Source organism: Mobula hypostoma, chromosome 2, assembly GCF_963921235.1.
Source record: "Mobula hypostoma chromosome 2, sMobHyp1.1, whole genome shotgun sequence".
NCBI lineage: Eukaryota > Metazoa > Chordata > Chondrichthyes > Myliobatiformes > Myliobatidae > Mobula > Mobula hypostoma.
Window position 1 is genome coordinate 78,133,308 of NC_086098.1, and position 20,086 is coordinate 78,153,393.

The following is a 20,086-nucleotide window of genomic DNA, read 5'->3' on the forward strand; positions in this document are numbered from 1 at the left end:
ACCGGGTGCACGACATCCTGGTACGAGAGGGAAAGCAACCAGAAGTTGTGTTACATGTTTGTACCAACGACATAGGCAGGAAGAGGGATGAGGGCCTGAAGTGTGAGTTTCGGGAACTAGGCAGAAGGCTGAAGAACAGGACCTCAAGGGTGGCGTTCTCAGGATTGCTGCCAGTGCTACGTGACAGTGATGGTGAGAATTGGAGGAGATGGCAGTTGAATGCATGGCTGAGGAGTTGGTGCAGGGAGCAGGGTTTTACATTTTTGGATCATTGGGATCTCTTCCGGGGAAGGTGGGACCTGTACAGATTGGATGGGTTGCACCTGAACTCGAGGGGGAGCAATATCCTTGTAGGTAGGTTTGCTAGCATGGTTCAGGAGGGTTTAAACTAATTTTGGGACCGGGAGCAATAGAGCAGTGAAAGAAGTGCATGGAGTAAAGCCGGATCTAACATATAGAGAGGCTTTGAGGAAAGAGAAGCAGAATAAACAGTTTAAAGACAGTAAGGTAGAAGGGCTGAAATGTGTGTACCTCAATGCGAGAAGCATCAAGAACAAAGGTGATGAGCTGAGAGCTTGGATACGTACATGGAATTATGATGTAGTGGCCATTACAGAGACTTGGCTGGCACCAGGGCAGGATTGGATTCTCAATATTCCTGGATTTCAGTGCTTTAAAAGGGATAGAGAAGGAGGAAAGGGGAGGAGGGGTGGCATTACTGGTCAAGGATACTATTACAGCTACAGAAAGGGTGGGTAATGTAGCAGGATCCTCTTTTGAGTCAGTATGGGTGGAAGTCAGGAACAGGAAGGGAGCAGTTACTCTACTGAGGGTATTCTGTAGGACCCCTGGTAGCAGCAGAGATACAGAGGTGCAGATTGGGAGGCAGATTTTGGAAAGGTGCAAAAATAACAGGGTTGTTATCATGGGTGACTTTAACTTCCCTAATATTGTTTGGCACCTGATTAGTTCCAAGGGTTTAGATGGGGCAGAGTTTGTTAAGTGTGTCCAGGACGGATTCCTGTCACTGTATGTGGACAGGCCGACTAGGGGGAATGCCATACTAGATCTAGTACTAGGTAATGAACCGGGTCAGGTCACAGATCTCTCAGTGGGTGAACATCTGGGGGACAGTCACCACCAGTCCCTGGCCTTTAGCATTATCATGGAAAAGGATAGAATCAGAGAGGACAGGTAGTGCAGTGGATGTAATCTATATGGATTTTAGTAAGGCATTTAACAAGGTTCCACACGGTAGGCTTATTCAGAAAGTCAGAAGGCATGGGATCTAGGGAAGTTTGGCAAGGTGGATTCAGAATTGGCTTGCCTGCAGAAGACAGAGGGTCGTGGTGGAGGGAGTACATTCAGATTGGAGGATTGTGACTAGTGGTGTCCCACAAGGATCTGTTTTGGGACCTCTACTTTCTGTGACTTTTAATAACGACCTGGATGTGGGGGTAGAAGGGTGGGTTGGCAAGTTTGCAGATGACACAAAGGTTGGTGGTGTTGTAGATACTGTAGAGGATTGTCAAAGATTGCAGAGAGACATTGATAGGATACAGAAGTGGGCTGAGAAGTGGCAGATGGAGTTCAACCCGGAGAAGTGTGAGGTGGTACACTTTAGAAGGACAAACTCCAAGGCAGAGTACAAAGTAAATAGCAGGATACTTGGTAGTGTGGAGGAGCAGAGGGATCTGGGGGTACATGTCCACAGATCCCTGAAAGTTGCCTCACACGTGGATAGGGCAGTTAAGAAAGCTTATGGGGTGTTAGCTTTCATAAGTCAAGAGATAGAGTTTAAGAGTCGCGAAGTAATGATGCAGCTCTATAAAACTCTGGTTAGGCCACACTTGGAGTACTGTGTCCAGTTCTGGTCGCCTCACTATAGGAAGGATGTGGAAGCATTGGAAAGGGTACAGAGGAGATTTACCAGGATGCTGCCTGGTTTAGAGAGTATGGATTATGATCAGAGATTAAGGGAGCTAGGACTTTACTCTTTGGGGAGAAGGAGGATGAGAGGAGACATGATAGAGGTGTACAAGATATTAAGAGGAATAGATAGAATGGCCAGCCAGCGCCTCTTCCCCAGGGCACCACTGCTCAATACAAGAGGACATGGCTTTAAGGTAAGGGGTGGGAAGTTCAAGGGGGATATTAGAAGAAGGTTTTTTACTCAGAGAGTGGTTGGTGCATGGAATGCACTGCCTGAGTCAGTGGTGGAGGCAGATACACTAGTTAAGTTTAACAGACTACTAGACAGGTATATGGAGGAATTTAAGGTGGGGGCTTATATGAGAGGCAGGGTTTGAGGGTCAGCACAACATTGTGGGCCGAAGGGCCTGTACTGTGCTGTACTGTTCTATGTAGATATTAAAAAAGAGGATGTGCTGGAGCTTTTGGAAAGCATCAAGTTGGATAAGTAATCGGGACCAGATGAGGTGTGCCCCAGGCTACTATGGGAGGCAAGGGAGGAGATTGCTGAGCCTCTGGCGATGATCTTTGAATCATCAATGGAGACAGGAGAGGTTCCAGAGGATTGGAGGGTTGCGGATGTTGTTCCTTTATTCAAGAAAGGGAGTAGAGATAGCCCAGGAAATTATAGACCAGTGAGTCTTAGTTCAGTGGTTGGTAAGTTGATGGAGAAGATCCAGAGAGGCAGGATTTATGAACATTTGGAGAGGTATAATATGATTAGGAATGGTCAGCATGGTTTTGTCAAAGGCAGATCGTGCCTTACAAGCCTGATTGAATTTTTTGAGGATGTGACTAAACACACTGATGAAGGAAGAGCAGTAGATGTAGTGTATATGGATTTTAGCAAGGCATTTGATAAAGTACCCCAAGTGAGGCTTATTGAGAAAGTAAGGAGGCACAGGATCCAAGGGGACATGGCTTTGTGGATCCAGAACTGCCTTGCCCACAGAAGGCAAAGAGTGATTGTAGATGGGTCATATTCTGCATGGAGGTCGGTGACCAGTGGAGTGCCTCAGGGATCTATTCTAGGATCCTTATGCTTCTTGATTTTTATAAATGACCTGGATAAGGAAGTGAAGGGATGGGTTAGTAAATTTGCTGATGACACAAATGTTGGGGATGTTGTGGATAGTGTGGAGGTCTGTCAGAGGTTACAGCGGGACATTCATAGGATACAAAACTGGGCTGAGAAGTGGCAGATGGAGTTCAACCCAGATAAGTGTGAAGTGGTTCAGTTTGGTAGGTCAAATATGATGGCAGAATATAGTATTAGTGGTAAGACTCTTGGCAGTGTGGAGGATCAGAGGGATCTTGGGGTCCAAGTCCATAGGACACTAAAAGCAGCTGCGCAGGTTGACTCTGTGGTTATGAAAACAGGTTGAGTAAACTCGGCCTTTTTCTCCTTGGAGCGACAAAGAATGAGAGGTGACTTGATAGAGGTGTGTAAGATGATGAGAGTCATTGATTGTTTGGATAGTCAGAGGCTTTTTCCCAGGGCTGAAATGGTTGCCACAAGAGGACACAGGTTTAAGGTGCTGGGGAGTAGGTACAGAGGAGATGTCAGGGGTAAGTTTTTTACTCAGAGAGTGGTGAGTGTGTGGAATAGGCTGCCAGCAACAGTGGTGGAGGCGGATACGATAGGGTCTTTTAAGAGTCTTTTGGACAGATACATGGAACTTAGAAAAATAGAGGGCTATGGGTAAGCCTAGTAATTTCTAAGGTAGGGACATGTCCGGCGCAACTTTGTGGGCCAAAGGGCCTTTATTGTGCTGTAGGTTTTCTATGTTTCTATGTTTCTATCATCCAGCTAAGTTTGGGAAGCCTCCTGGAATTGGATTCCAAGCATTACTAGTCTAAACAACTAATGCAGTTATCCTACTCTCTGCAACATGTGTACACGCGAGAGTCTGGAGCCCAAGAGGCAGCCTGTCCTGGGGTTGGAGAACTGCCCATTTGTGTGAATGGGTGTTCGGGGGATGTGGAAGGTGGAAAAGTGACTTGTTTTGCTGTTGTAGTTTTGTTACTGTCGTTGTTGTGTTGCTTTAATTGCTTCTGTTTTATTTTCTGTGTCGTTCTGCTGAACAGCATGGGGTGGCTATTTTGGTGCTGGAATTAGTGCTGAGACTTGTGGGCTGCCCCCAGCACATCCTTAGGCCATGTTGGTTGTTAATGCAAATTTTACATTTCACTGTATTGTTTCAGTACACATGTGAATGGTTAGTGGGTAGTGGCTCCATATGTCACTACTACAGGACGTGACGACCCTTCCTTACACAAGTTCCCGGGCTCAGCTGGCTCGGCTGACAGTACCCGGTATGGGCCCCTATCCAGGGTTACGGATCCCACTGCCTTGTGGATATCTTTGGGAGAAGAGAAGGCTAAGGAGTAAACCCTACACAAATCCGGAGTGGAGCCCCTAAGGCGGTTGGATGACGTATCACGTCACCTCCCGGCAGCTCCTGCAGCCAAGCTGATACCAAATGTGCTGCTTCACATTCCTTTGGACCATATCCGCGAGGCCGAGAGGGGGATCTTGATGTCTGGGCAGCCCAGGATCTCCATATTCATCACTCAGGTCTGCGCCCCGGACAGGCGCATCCATTGTCTACTTAGACAGACGGAGTCGTGATACATGTGATAAATAAATTAATCTAAATCTGAACCTGGAACCAAGTCCGACTCTGAACTTCACAGCTGATTATGTTTTGCAGCTTTGTGACGAACACCAGCACACCAACTCATCTGAAACAACTCATTCTTTAACAACTCATCGCTGTCAAGCAGCACAGAGAGCCAGATTACAGATATATCGAACAGCAACTGAAGCCCTGCGTGACCGGCAAGCAAACAGAATTGAACTGGAGTTACCATCATCCCCCACTGTAGCCAGAGATGATGAAAACTGAGTGGTTGGTACTGGAGGACTGCAATACCAAGTTGGATGTAATTCACACTTAAACATATCCAAATGCAAACATAGATACTAAAGGTTATTTGGAAGCTATTTCTGTGGGCAATATCAGAGACAAATCAGAAGTGTCTCTTGTGCCATCCTTCAGGCTCTGAATACTGCAGAGATGTGTGTTGTCTGGAAGTTCAAACAGAAGACATGAAGAGTTTAAAGATATCCCTGGTGTACTTCAAATAAGGATCAGAATCAGGCTTATTATCACTGACATGTGTGATGAAATTTATTGTTTTGTGGCAACAGTACAGTGTAGTACATTAAAAATAAAATTACTATATATTAAAATTGATGGACTCTCCTGTTTACCCTTGCTAAATGAAATACCTGAAAAATTCACAAAGGAGGAAACTCCTTTTGACGTATTTTCCCTAATGCAAATCAGAAGTCTCCCTATTACTGCAGAGATCATCCAAAGGGATACCAGAAAAGACCCCATATTTTCTCAGATATACATGGCCACACAAAATGCCTGGAATGTGCAGCAGAAATTCCAGATCCCCCATGTTACCAATGCCGGGATGAGATTGTTTTTGATGGAGGTTGCTTTGTGTGGGGATTGAGATTTGTTGTACCATGCAAGCTGAGAGCTGAAGTGTTAGAGGAGCCACATGCTAGTCATCTAGGCGTGATCACAATGAAAGCATTGGCTCAAAGTTTTGTCTGGCGGCATGGGTATCTCAGCAGGTCAAGCAGCTCACTATACAGTTTAGGATGCTAACACATCCAGAAGATGCCAAGAGCAGCACTTCTCCATCCCTGGGAATACAGTAGTCCGTATTGCCCTGGAAGAGGATTCATATAAATTTTGCCAGGCTATTCGTGGCCACAAATTTTGCCAGACTATTCGTGGCCACAAATTTCTTGGTAGTAGAGCAACTACAAAGTGGCCAGAAGTGTTCCCAATAGCCTCCACTATAGCCTCACACACTGTTGATGTGTTGTGAAGCCTCTTCTCAAGGACTGGTATTCCAGAACACTTAGTCAGTGACAATAGATTACAGTTTGTTGCAGAAGTTTCAGCCACTCCTGAAAATGAATGAGTTAGATAGATCACATCTGCATCATACCACCCAGCTGCAAATGGCTTGTGAGAAAGATTTGTCCAGAGTCTAAAAAATGTATTGCAAGCAACGTCAGCAGAACACATTACACTGACAATGAACCTGAAGTTTATCAATTTCCTCCTTGCATATCACAATGCAGCACACTTCACATCCAACAAATCTCCAGCTATATTGTTCCTGGGCTGTACCTTGTGCTTACGTTTTGATCTCCACAAATCCAATCTCAGAAGGATAATGCAGGACAAACAGCTGAGGCAAATTGAGGGCTGCTCTAACAAGGCGGTTTGAGGCTTTACTCTTGGACAAGGTGTCTTGGTGAGGAACTATAGCAGTGATCAAAATTGGGAGCTTGGAAAGATTAAGAACAGAATTAGACCACTCTCCTACACAGTGGAGATTGCATCTGATGTCATCTGGAAATGACACATCAGTCAGTTGAAGAGAGCAGAGTCAATTGTTAAAGAAGAAAGCTGTCCTGACCTGGCAGAATCATTTCCGGCAGTCCCAAAGTCAACTCCTACAACCACCATGGAGGAGGCTCCAAAACCCAAGATTATTTCACAGTCACAATTCTCTCCTGCCAAAACAGAGTGACTCTCCTTGTCATGAAAGACATTACCCCACAAGAATAAGAAATCCTCCACAGCGATGAAATCGTTAGGCCTGAATGGGACAATTTAAAAATCTACTATCCAGTGGATGTCTATATAGTAGTTGTAATATGATGTATATACTGAATCTATATATAAATTGAGGAACTTTCTATATTTAGAATGAGTGTTCTGTATTTAATATTTCTGTGGATTGTTACGTTGCCGTGGTGGAGAAGCTCGTGTGGTCCTGAGATCCCGAGAGCGATGCTGTCTGGAGCTATGCTCCTGGTAGGGTCACCCATGGCGGTAAGGTCGAGGGTGAGGTCCCTGACAAAGAACAATCCAACTAAGACCTCAACGGTGGAACAGGCGGATGAAGTTACTTTGAACTCAATGGCTGTGAAGGTGGATGAAGGCTGCAAGAAATCCATCAGCTCTGATCGTCATGGTTTCCATGCCATTGAAATCAGTTGGTTGATTTGTGAAGTATCGTGTGCTTCTTGGAGTGCAACATCAAGTACATGTTAAACAAATACACACACAGGCGTCTTCGCTCTGTGGGCCACTTCTTCAAGTCTTTCGGCGATCGGGGGAGGGCAACGGGAGCAGGCAATGTGATGGCTGGAAGCTCCTAGTCAAGAACCAGCACAAAAGCGGTGAATACTTGATTCACTCGCTCAACTTTTGGACAGAAGCAGGAAAGATGTTCAGCAGCAGTATTCACGTCAGAACAGCCCTATTTAGGATCCACTCTGCTCACCCTGAACTGGGAAGGAGCTAGAAAAGGTGCCCTTAAAAATAGTCTACTTCACCCCATCTTGTCTGGAAAGCCACGTCCAGAAGGATCATTATCCTGCGGTCGAAAAATATCAAGAAATGAAACTATGAAATTTGGAACCTGGAATATACGAACTCTGATGGATAACCCAAATTCAGACCGACCAGAGAGGAGAACTGCCTTTGTTGCCCGGGAACTCCAAGAATTCAACTTTGACATTGTTGCTCTGAGTAAGACCCGCAGAGCTAGAGAAGGGCAACTAAAGGAAGAGTAAAGTCCATACACCTTTTTCTAGAAAGGACTTGATCCTGAACAACCGAAGATCCATGGAGTGGGTTTTGCCATCCAAAACAGCCTACTTCAGAAGCTGACAGAGCAACCACTAGGAATCAACAAACGTCTCATGACTCTGCAAATCCAGCTTGTCAATAGCCAACACGCCACCATCATCAGCACCTATGCTCCAACTCTGGACGCTGAAGATGAAGTAAAGATGAACTTCTAAGCCCAACTTTACGAAGTCCTTTCCTCTGTTCCCAACAACAACAAGATCATTCTCTTGGGAGATGTCAATGCCAGAGTCGGGAAAGATCATAGGCCTTGGACTGGAATAATAAGCAAGGAAGGAGTTTGCAAGGTCAACACCAATGGAATGCTCGTCCTCACCAAATGTGCTGAACACAACCTGGTGATTACAAACACCCTATTTTGCCAGAAAAACGGGCACAAAGTCTCCCGGCAGCATCCACACTCCAAACACTGGCACCTCATCAACTACATCATCATACGATTTTGGGACCAGCAAGATGTACTGATAAAAAGAGTTGTTACTGGTGCTGACGAGTGCTGGACAGACCATCGACTCATCTCGTCCACCATGAGAATGAAGATTCGGCCCAAAAGGAAACACCAAAATCAGAACACTATTAAGAAATTCATTGTTGACATCCTTCAAGACATCAACCATGTGCAGAAGTTCCAACAAAAATTTTCAAGAACAACTGCCTCAACAAATCCCACCATCTGTAGAAGAACACTGGAATCAATTGAAGAACACTATCATCACCTCCTGCAAAGAAGCAATTGGGTTCAAGATGAAAAAACATCAGGATTGGTTCGATGATAACGACAAACTACTCCAACAACTCATTGATGAAAAGAGGAAAGCTTTTATCACCTTACAAAGTGACGAACAATCGGCTACCAAAAGGAAACGCTATCAGGAATGCAAGGCTGCAGTCCAGAAGAGCACCTGAAACCTGAAAAACCAATGGTGGAGGAAAAAAGCTCAGGAAATCCAAAAACTAGCAGACGCCAATGACATTCGAGGTTTTCTCAATGCAACTAAAGCTATTTTTGGCCCATCCACTCACAGTCAAGCCCCTCTCAAAAGCAAAGATGGTTCAACCATCCTGAAGAGCAATGCTGACATCAATTCTAGATGGAGGGAGCACTTTGAAGATCTTCTAAATCAAACCGTCTCATTTAACAGGAATGTGATTAACAACATTTCAACACAGCCCATTGGTGACTCCCTATGCAAAATACCAACACTTGAAGAAGTCAAGGAAGCCATCAAAACCTTGAAAAACAACAATGCCGCTGGACTCAATGGAATACCAGCCGAGGTCTACAAAACTGGAGGTAACCTGCTTCATTACCAACTGCATCAACTTCTCATCAAGATCTGGATAATTGAAGACGTACCAGCAGACTTTAGAGACTCAGCAATTGTTACCATCTACAAAAGGAAAGGCGATTGATCCAACTGCGGAAACTATCGTGGAATTTCCCTGTTAGCAACAGCAGGAAAGATCCTCACCTGCATCATGAACAACTGGCTCAAGCCTTTAGCCGAGGAGATCCTTCTGGAGACATAAGCCGGTTTTAGACCATCACGTGGAGCAATTGACATGATGTTCACAATGTGAAAACTACAAGAAAAATGTCGTGAACAACTTCAACCTTTGTACATGGCATTCATCGACCTCACCAAAGCCTTTGACTCGGTATCAAGGGAATTCCTATGGGATGTCCTATCCACCTATGGATGCCCTGAAAAGTACATTCGAATCCTGAGACTCCTCCACGATGGCATGCTTGCCACAGTCATGGTCAGCAACAGTAACTGTGAGTCTTTTCCAGTTAGATCAGGAATAAAATAGGGATGCGTGATTGCCCCAACTTTGTTCACCATCTTCATTACGACAATCATCCATATCATCAAGGACGACCTACCCCCAGGAATCGAAATTGTCTACAGAACAGGTGGCAGACTTTTCAATCTTGCCAGTCTCAAGTCTAAAAACAAGACATCCATGAGTTCCAATACACAGATGACCACAGTGTTGCAGCTCTCTCAGAAACCCACCTACAACAGATCCTGACCGCCTTCAACCGTGCATACATGAAACTTGGACATACCATCAATTCCAAGAAGACTCAGATCATCTACCAACTGTCACCAACTGAGACAAATCGGACAGAACCATCAATTCAACTTGGCGAAACAATCCTGGAAAACGTGGACCACTTTCCATATCTTGGAAGTCACCTCTCCTCCAATGTCGACCTTAATGACGAGATCCAACATCGTCTTAAATGCCTGGAACAGCTTTTGGACGTCTCCGAACAAGAGTCTTCATGATCGTGACATCCGAACAGACACCAAAATGTTAGTGTACAAAGCAGTGGTAATCCCAATGCTCCTGTATGCATCAGAAACCTGGACAACATACCAACGACTTCTGAGGGCACTTGAAAAGTTCCAACAAGGCTGTCTTTGAAACATCTTAAATATCAGCTGGGAAGATAGAAGAACCAACGTCAGCATGCTAAATGAAGCAAAAACAACAAGCATTGAAGCCTACATCATCAAGAACCAACTAAGATGGAGCAGTCATGTTGTTTGGATAAAAGACGAATGTCTGCCGAAACAAATCTTCTACTCCCAACTTAAAGAAGAGGTAAAAGAGGAGGACAACAGAAGAGATTCAAAGACGTCTTAAAAGCCAACATGAAGAAATGTAACAATTGGGAAACCAATGCCAAGGACAGGAAACTCTGGCAGGCCATCATCCGAGAAGGAACAGCAACTTTCAAAGCCAACAGATGTGCAGAATTACAAGAAAAGGGAAGAAAATGGAAAGAGAGGCAGCAACAACCAAAGCCCAATCTGCCATCTGGAACTACCTGTCCTGAATGCGGAAGAACTTTCAAAGCCAAGATTAGACTCATAAGCCACTTGAGAGCCCATAAATAGATCAGCGGAATGAAGACCATCATCCTTGACCTTGAGGGATAACCATGACGATATTATAGATGCTAGAAACCCAAGCAACACACACAAAATTCTGGAGGAACTCAGCAGGCCAGACAGCATCAATGGAAAACAGTACAGTTGACGTTTCAGGCCAAAACCGTTCGGCAGGACTGGAGGAAAAAAGATGAGAAGTAGAATTAAAAGATGGGAGGAGGGGACAGAGAAACACAAGAAGATAAGTGAAACCAGGAGGGGGAGGGAAAGAGTAAAGAGCTGGGAAGTTGATAGGTGAAAAGAGATACAGGGTGGAGGAAGAGGAGTCTGATAGGTGATGGACTGAAGGCATGGAAGAAAGTAAAGGCGGAGGAGCAACAGAGGGAGGCGATGGGGCAAGTCGATAAGGTGAGAGAGGGAAAAGGGAATGGGAATGGTGAAGGAGAGGGTGGGGGGCATTACCAGAATTTTGCGAAATCGATGTTCTTGCCATCAGGTTGGAGGCTACCCAGGTGTTTGTTTTTCCTCCAATCTGAGTGTGGTTTCATCACAACAGTGTTTGAGGCCACGGATAGACATATCAGAATGGGAATGGGAAGTGAAATTGAAATGAATGGCCACTGGGAGATCTCGCTTTTTCTGCCAGGTGGAGCATAGGTGCTCGCCGAAATCCATCCCCCAATCTATGTCGGGTCTCACCAGTATACAGGAGGCCACAATGGGAGCACCGGTCACACTATGTGACATCAACAGACTCACAGGTGAAGTGTCGCCTCACCTGGAGGGACTGTTGGAGCCATGAATCATAGTAAAGGAGGAGGAGTATTATAAATATATTGGTTGGATTGAGTTGTTCTCCAACCTTGGCAACTTACTTGCGAGCATTTCATCACCATGCAAGGCGATATCTTCAGTGTGCTGTTGATGTGGTGTGTCCTCTGAATACTTGTCCAGTCAGCTGATTGGATGTCATTTCAGAAACTCATTTGTGATGTGGGGAGGAAATTTCGTTGCTGATTGGCAGTGAGGTGACCAGTGCATTGTGGTCTGGAATTTTGCCTGCATTGGCTCATAAATAGGATTGAGGTCTATGTGTTAGTTTACAGAATTTTTTGTGGAGAACCACATTTCTAGAAATTCTCTTACCTTACTTGCTTGCACCATGACTTTCACTGATATCCAGTCGACTTTGTGCCCCTCTTGATCTTCGTGGGTAGAGACTAGGGAGAGTTGGTCATGCTGCTTCACAACAATCTCATGTTCATGGATCCTTGTGGATAGTTTTCTCCCAGTTTGGCTGATGCAGTATTTGCTGGGGTCCCAACAATGGATTTTATAGACCACACTGATCTTGTCTAATAGCTTGGTCCAGTCTTTTGGTCTACAAAATGCTCTCCTCAACATTGTTGTTGGCTTGTGGTGACTGATATTCTATCAAGAATAGTTGAAGGAATAGTTAGTCAAACAATAGCAACATACATCAAAGTTGCTGGTGAACGCAGCAGGCCAAGCAGCATCTATAGGAAGAGGCGCAGTCGACGTTTCAGGCCGAGACCCTTCGTCAGGACTAACTGAAGGAAGAGTGAGTAAGGGATTTGAAAACTGGAGGGGGAGGGGGAGATGCAAAATGATAGGAGAAGACAGGAGGGGGAGGGATAGAGCCGAGAGCTGGACAGGTGATAGGCAAAAGGAGATACGAGAGGATCATGGGACAGGAGGTCTGGGAAGAAAGACAAGGGGGGGGTGACCCAGAGGATGGGCAAGAGGTATATTCAGAGGGACAGAGGGAGAAAAAGGAGAGTGAGAGAAAGAATGGGTGCATAAAAAAGAGTAACAGATGGGGTACGAGGGGGAGGTGGGGCCTAGCGGAAGTTAGAGAAGTCAATGTTCATGCCATCAGGTTGGAGGCTACCCAGACGGAATATAAGGTGTTGTTCCTCCAACCTGAGTGTGGCTTCATCTTTACAGTAGAGGAGGCCATGGATAGACATGTCAGAATGGGAATGGGATGTGGAATTAAAATGTGTGGCCACTGGGAGATCCTGCTTTCTCTGGCGGACAGAGCGTAGATGTTCAGCAAAGCGGTCTCCCAGTCTGCGTCGGGTCTCACCAATATATAAAAGGCCACATCGGGAGCACCGGACGCAGTATATCACCCCAGTCGACTCACAGGTGAAGTGATGCCTCACCTGGAAGGACTGTTTGGGGCCCTGAATGGTGGTAAGGGAGGAAGTGTAAGGGCATGTGTAGCACTTGTTCCGCTTACACGGATAAGTGCCAGGAGGGAGATCGGTGGGGAGGGATGGGGGGACGAATGGACAAGGGAGTTGTGTAGGGAGCGATCCCTGCAGAATGCAGAGAGAGGTGGGGGAGGGAAAGATGTGCTTAGTGGTGGGATCCCGTTGGAGGTGGCGGAAGTTACGGAGAATAATATGTTGGACCCGGAGGCTGGTGGGGTGGTAGGTGAGGACCAGGGGAACCCTATTCCTAGTGGGGTGGTGGGACGATGGAGTGAGAGCAGATGTACGTGAAATGGGGGAGATGCGTTTAAGAGCAGAGTTGATAGTGAAGGAAGGGAAGCCCCTTTCTTTAAAAAATGAAGACATCTCCCTCGTCCTAGAATGAAAAGCCTCATCCTGAGAGCAGATGCGGCGGAGACGGAGGAATTGCGAGAAGGGGATGGCAAATGCTTTTGGAGCAAATATTGTTTGACTAACTATTCTTTGTTTGTTTAAATAATTCATTACAGGTTATATGTACAATGTACAGGAAAGGTGTATGTCATTACATCACCACGTCATATTTGAGCACCCACTAAAGTGAAACAAAATAGACAAAACATGTCTCAGCTCCCAGCTTTTTCTTTTGGTTTATTTCTGGAGTTACAAAACATAATGATAAGATATATAAAAAATACATTAGTGCAAAAAGAGAGCAAGATAGTGACAAAATAGTTTGAAATAGAGTCATTTACAGTATAGAGTCATATAGCCGTAGAATCATAGAGAAGTACAGCACAGAAACAGGTTATTCGGCCCATCTAGTCCATGCCAAAACCATTTAAACTGCCTACTCCCATTGACCTGCATCAGGACCATAGCCCTCCATATCCCCACTATCCATGTACCTATCCAAGCTTCTCTTCAATGTTGAAGTTGAGCTAGCATGCACTACTTCTGTGGGCAGTTCATTCCACACTCTCACAACGCTTTGAGTGAAGAAGATCCCCCCATGTTCCCCTTAAACTTCTCACCTTTCAACCTGAACTCATGGCCTCTGGTTGTAGTCCCACCCGACCTCAGAGGAAAAAGCCTACATGCATTTACCCTTTCTATACCTCATATAATTTTGTATAGTTTGTGTATTGTTGCCACAAAACAAATTTCACATCATACTGTCTGTCAGCGATGTTAAATGATTCTGATTCAGATATAGTGTTCATGGGTTCATAGACTATTCAGAAATCTAACGGTGGAGGAGCAAAAACTGCTCCTAAAACATTGAGTGTGTGTCGTTAGACTCCTGTACCTGCTCCCAGTTGATAGTAATGAGAAGGGGGAAGAGTTTCTCTGGGTGCTTTAGTGTCCCAAAAAATGTATAGGTTAATGGGGTGAGAGGTGACTTGATGTAGGTGTATAAGATGATACAAGGCGTTGATAAATTGGACAGCCAAAAATGCTTTTCCTCCGGGCAGGAATGGCTAATACAAGGGGGCATAGCTTTAAAGTGATTAGAGGAAAGTATAGGGGAAGCGTAGAGTGCACTGTCAGGGATAGTGGTAAGGCAAATACATTAGGAGCATTTAAAAAATTCTTCTGTAGGCACATGGATAATAGAAAAATGATGGGCTATGTTAGAGGGAATGTTAGAGGCTATGTTAGAGCTAGATTAATCTTAGAATAGGTTAAATGGTTAGTTCATTCCATATACACACAGCCTTCTCTATGAGAAAGTTCCCCTCAGGTTCCTTTAAATCATTCCCTTCTCACCTTAAACCTTTGCTCTCTGGTTTTGGACACCTCTGTATTGGGGGGAAAACTGTGGCTATGTGTATTATTTATGCCCCTCATGATTTTATGCTCCAGTAGGAAAGAGCTGTCCAATGCTGTACTGTTTGCTTTATGCTCTATACAGACAGATAGATAGATAAATACTTTATCCATCCCAAAGGAAATTGCAGTGTCGCAGTGGCATTACAAGTACACAGGTATACAAATACTAGAAGAGAAGTAAGAAAGAGTAAAAATAAGTTACCTCAGTCTAACAATCACTTCCCCAGATATAGGTTGACTCATTATAGAGCTAAATGGCAAAGAGTAAGAATGACCTCATAAATCACTCTTTGGAGCAGCACAGTTGTCTTTGGCATACACTATAAGTGCTAAAGTGGCAATGATGTAATAACAGAGAAAAGTAAAGATAGGATAAATAGAAGCAGTTTTCTTTTCCCCCACTGAGATTAGAACTAGAGATCATGGGTTAATGGTGAAAGTTGAAACTTAAGGGGGAGCTTCTTCACTAAGAGTGTGGAACAAGCTGCCAGTGGAAGTGGTCAGTGCAGATTTGAGTTCAACATTGGGTAAATACTATACATGGATGGGAGGGGTATGGAGGGCTATGGTCCTGTGCAGGTCAATGGGACTAGGTAGATTAATAGTTCAGCACAGACTGGATGGGCCAAAGGGTCTGTTTCTGGGCTCTAATGCTCAATGACTCTGTGATTCTAAGCAGAAATAATAGTCTGAGAACATGGTGGCACCACTGGGAAGGGGATGTGAGAGGACTAAAGTGTGGATGATTGGGAGACAGCAAGTACTAGTGAGAAACACTGAGGAGAACACATTTGTTTTGACTTGTTAAGGGACAATCGGGACAGAGAAACATGCTCACCCTCGTTCTAATATCTCTCTCAAAGGATGTCAACAATAACAACGTAACACTGAAGCCATCTCTTTGATTTTGTATTCAATTACATTCACTTGATTGAGTCCTCAGCTGCCCACAGTCAAAAAATACTTCACTGGCAGTCCAGCTCTGTGTTCTTCTGTGTTCTATGTTATAGAGCCATAGAGTACTTTGGTCCATCTAGTCCATGTTGAGCTAGTCCTATAGACCTGTATCTGGATCATAGCCCTCCATACCCCTGCATTCATGTACCTATCCAAACTTCTCTTAAAAATTTCAGACAAACCCACATCTACCACTTCTTCTGGCTTCTCATTTCACACTTTCACTACCCTCTGAGTGAAAAAGTTCCTCGTCAGGTTCCAATAAAATATTTTACTATTCACCCTTAGCCTATGACCTCTAGCTTTAGGCAAAATCAGAATCTGGTGTGATATCACTAGCATTTGTCATGAACTTTGTTGTTTCGCAGAAGCAATACGTTACTATGCATAATAAAAAAATATAAATTACATTTACATTTATAAATATATATAAAAAGTAAAGTAAATAATTAGTTCAAAAAGAGATGAGAAAAAAAATAGTGAGGTAGTGTTTATGGATTCATTATCCATTCAGAAGTATGATGGTGGAGGGGAAGAAGGTGTTTCTGAAACATTGAGTGAGTGTCTTCGGACACCTGTACCTCCTCTTGGATGGTAGCTATTAGAACAGGGCATGTCCTGGGTGATGGGGGTCCTTAATGATGGATGCCACCTTTCTGTGACATCACCTTTTGTAGGTGCTTTCAATGCTGGGGAGGCTAGTGACCATAATGGACACAACTTTCACCCTGCCCTCAAGTTTACCTGGTTCATTTCTGACACCTCCCTCCCCTTTCTACATCTTTCTGTCTCTGTCTCTGGAGACAGCTTATCTACTGATGTCTACTATAAGCCTACTGACTCTCCCAGCTACCTGGACTATTCCTCTTCCCACTCTATCTCTTGCAAAAATGCCATCCCCTTCTCGCAATTCCTCCATCTCTGCTGCATCTGCTTTGAGGATGAGGCTTTTCATTCCAGGAAGAAGGAGATGTCTTCCTTTTTTAAAGAAAGGGGCTTCCCTTCCTCCACCATCAATTCTGCTCTCAAACGCATCTCTCCCATTTCACGTACATCTGCTCTCACTCCATCCTCCCGCCACCCAACTAGGAATTGGGTTCCCCTTGTCCTCACCTACCACCCCACCAGCCTCCAAGTCCAACATATAATTCTCCGTAACTTCCGCCACCTCCAATGGGATCCCACCACTAAGCACATCATTCCCTTCCCCTCCCTTTCTGCTTTCCACAGGGATTGCTCCCTATGAGACTCTCTTGTCCATTCATCCTCCCCATCCCTTCCCACCCATCTCCCTTCCGGCACTTATCCTTGTAAGCAGTACTAGTGCTATATGTGCCCTTAGACTTCCTCCCTCACCACCATGCAGGGCCCCAGGTAGTCCTTCCAGGTGAGGCGATACTTCACCTGTGAGTCGGCTGGGGTGATATACTGGGTCCGGTGCTTCCGGTGCGGTCTTCTATATATTGGCGAGACCCGACGCAGGCTGGGAGACCGTTTCGCTGAGCACCTACGCTCTGTCCGCCAGAGAAAGCAGTATCTCCCAGTGGCCACACATCATAATTCCACGTCCCATTCCCATTCTGACATGTCGATCCACGGCCTCCTCTACTGTCAAGATGAAGCTACACTCAGGTTGGAGAAACAACACCTTATATTCCGTCTAACCTGATGGCATGAACACTGACTTCTCTAACTTGCGTTAATGCCCCTCCGCCCTTTCATACCCTATCCCTTATTTGTTTATTTTTTATATTTTATTTTTCTCCCTGTTTTTCTCTCTCTCTTTTTTCTCCCTCTGTCCCTCTCACTATAATTCCTTGCCTGCTCTCCATCTTCTGGGCTCCCCTCCCCCTTTCTTTCTCCCTAGGCTTCCCGTCCCATGATCCTCCCCCTTCTCCAGTCTTGTATCCCTTTTGCCAATCAACTTTCCAGCTCTTAGCTCCATCCCTCCCCCTCCTGTCCTCTCCTATCATTTCGGATTTCCCCCTCCACCTCCCACTTTCAAATCTCTTACTAATTCTTCTTTCAGTTAGTCCTGACGAAGGGTCTCGGCCCAAAACGTCGGCTGTACCTCTTCCTATAGATGCTGCCTGGCCTGCTGCGTTCACCAGCATGTTTTGCGTGTGTTGCTTGTATTTCCAGCGTCTGCAGATTTCCTCGTGTTTGCATGACCATACTGGAGCTGGCTGAGTGCAACTTTCTGCAGCTTCTTCTGATCCTGTGCAGTAGTCCCTCCATAGCAGACAGTGATGTAACCAGTTAGGGTGCTCTCCATGGTACATCTGTAGAAACCAGCGAGTGCCTTTGCTGACATGCCAAGTCTCTTCAAACTCCAAATGGAATATAGCTGCTGTCGTGCCTTCTTTGTAATTGCATCAATATGTTGGACTGAGGATAGATCTTCAGAGATGTTGACACCCAGTAACTTACAACTCCTCACCCTTTCCACTGATGATCTCTCTATGATGAGTGATGAGTGTTCCCTTGACTTCCCCTTCTTGAAGTCCACAATCACGTCCTTGGTCTTTCTAACATTGAGTGCAAGGCTATTATTGTGACACCACTCAACTGATTTAGCTCAACACCTCTTCACCATTTGAAGTTCTGCCAACATTAGTTGGGTTGTCAGCAAATTTATAGATAATGTTTGAGCTGTTCCTAGCCACACACTCGTGGGTGTACAGAGAGTAAAGCAATGATATAAACCTGCATCCTTGAGGGGCTCTAGTGTTAATTGTCAATGAGGAAGAGATGTTACTTCTGATCCGCACAGACTCTGGTCTCTTGGTGAAGAAGTCAAGGATCCATTTGCAGGGGGTGTACAGAGACTCAAGTTTTGGAGTTTGCTGATTAGAATTGAGAGTATGTTTGTGTTGAATGCTGAGCTGTAATTAATAAATAGCAGCCAGATTGTCTATTGTCCAGGTGATCAAAGGCAGAGCCAGTGAAATTGCATCTGCTGTAGACCTATTGTTATGATGGGCAAATTGCAGTGGGTTCAGGTCATTCCTAAGGCAGGAGTTGACTCTAGCCATGACCAACCTCTCAGAGCACTTCATCACAATAGATATAAGTGCCACTGGGTGATCATCATTGAGACAAGTCACTCTCCTCTTCTTGGACACTGGCATGATTGTCGCCCCTCTGAAGCAGGTGAGATCTTCTGACTGCAACACTGAGAAATTAAAGGTCCTTGAACAATCCATCAGTTGATTGGCACAGGTCTTCAGATCCCAGCCAGGTACATCTTCAGGGCCTGACACCTTGTGAGGGTTTACCCTCTTGAAAGATGTTGTGATGTCAGCCTCCGAGACAGGGATCAAAAGGTCACCAGATGCTGCAGGGATTCACATAGGTATAGTTTTATTCTCCCTTTCAAAGTGTGCATAAAAGGCATTGAGATCATCCGAGAATGAAGCATGACATCCGTTCACAATGTTAGGTTTTGCTTTGTAGGAAGTAATAGCTTGCAAAACCTGCCAGAGCTGACATTCATCTGAGCCTGTCTCAAAAGGAATTGTTCCTTCATTCTTAAAACAGCCTTTTGTTGGTCATAACTAGACTTCTTTTATAGTTCAGATCACCAGTTTTGAATGCCATAGATCTAGCCCTCAACAGACTATGAATCTCCTGTTTCATCCATGGCTTTGTGTCTGGTATGTTCTTAAAAGCACGTACTCGTCCACACAGGTCCTGATGAAGTTAGTGAGCAGTGTGGCATATTTGTTCAGATTCAAAGATGAATCCCTGATTATTGTCCAGTCCACTGACTCAAAGCAGTTCTTTATGCATTCCTCTGCTTTCCTTAACTTTCTTCCTTTCTTAGTCCTCATCACTGGTGCTGCAGTCTTTAGTCTGCCTATATGACGGGAGTGGAAGTACAGTGAGGTGATCAGACTTTCCAAAGTGTGGGTATGGGATGGTGCCATAAGCATTCTTGATGGTGGTATAACAGCGATCAAGTGTGTTGGCTCCTCTGGTTCTACAGGTGACATGTTGATGGTAGTTGTTCAGAGATTTCTCCAATCTGGCCTAGTTGAAATTCCCCACACTGATAGGGAAGGCATCAGGGTGTACTATTAAGTGCGTACTGACTACAGTGCTAAGCTCCTCCAGTGCCTGTCTGAGGTGGGATGAACACCACTACTAGAATGATGGCAGAAAATTCCCTTGGCAAATAAAATGGATGACATTTGATTGCTAGATATTCCAGGTAGGGTGAGCAGGACTGAGACAGAACTGCCACATTTGTGCACCGTGAAGACTTAATCATAAAGCTCTCTCATATACCTTTAAAAGACTGAGCTCTCCTGCCTTTGCAGAGAATGGTGAAGTCATTCAACTGCAGAAATGGTGAGGGATGGAACATTTCCCTAAAGCAAATACACAACAGTCCCTGATTTCCCTTCGGTACAGCAACCTTGTTCAGTTTTATTTTCCAGGG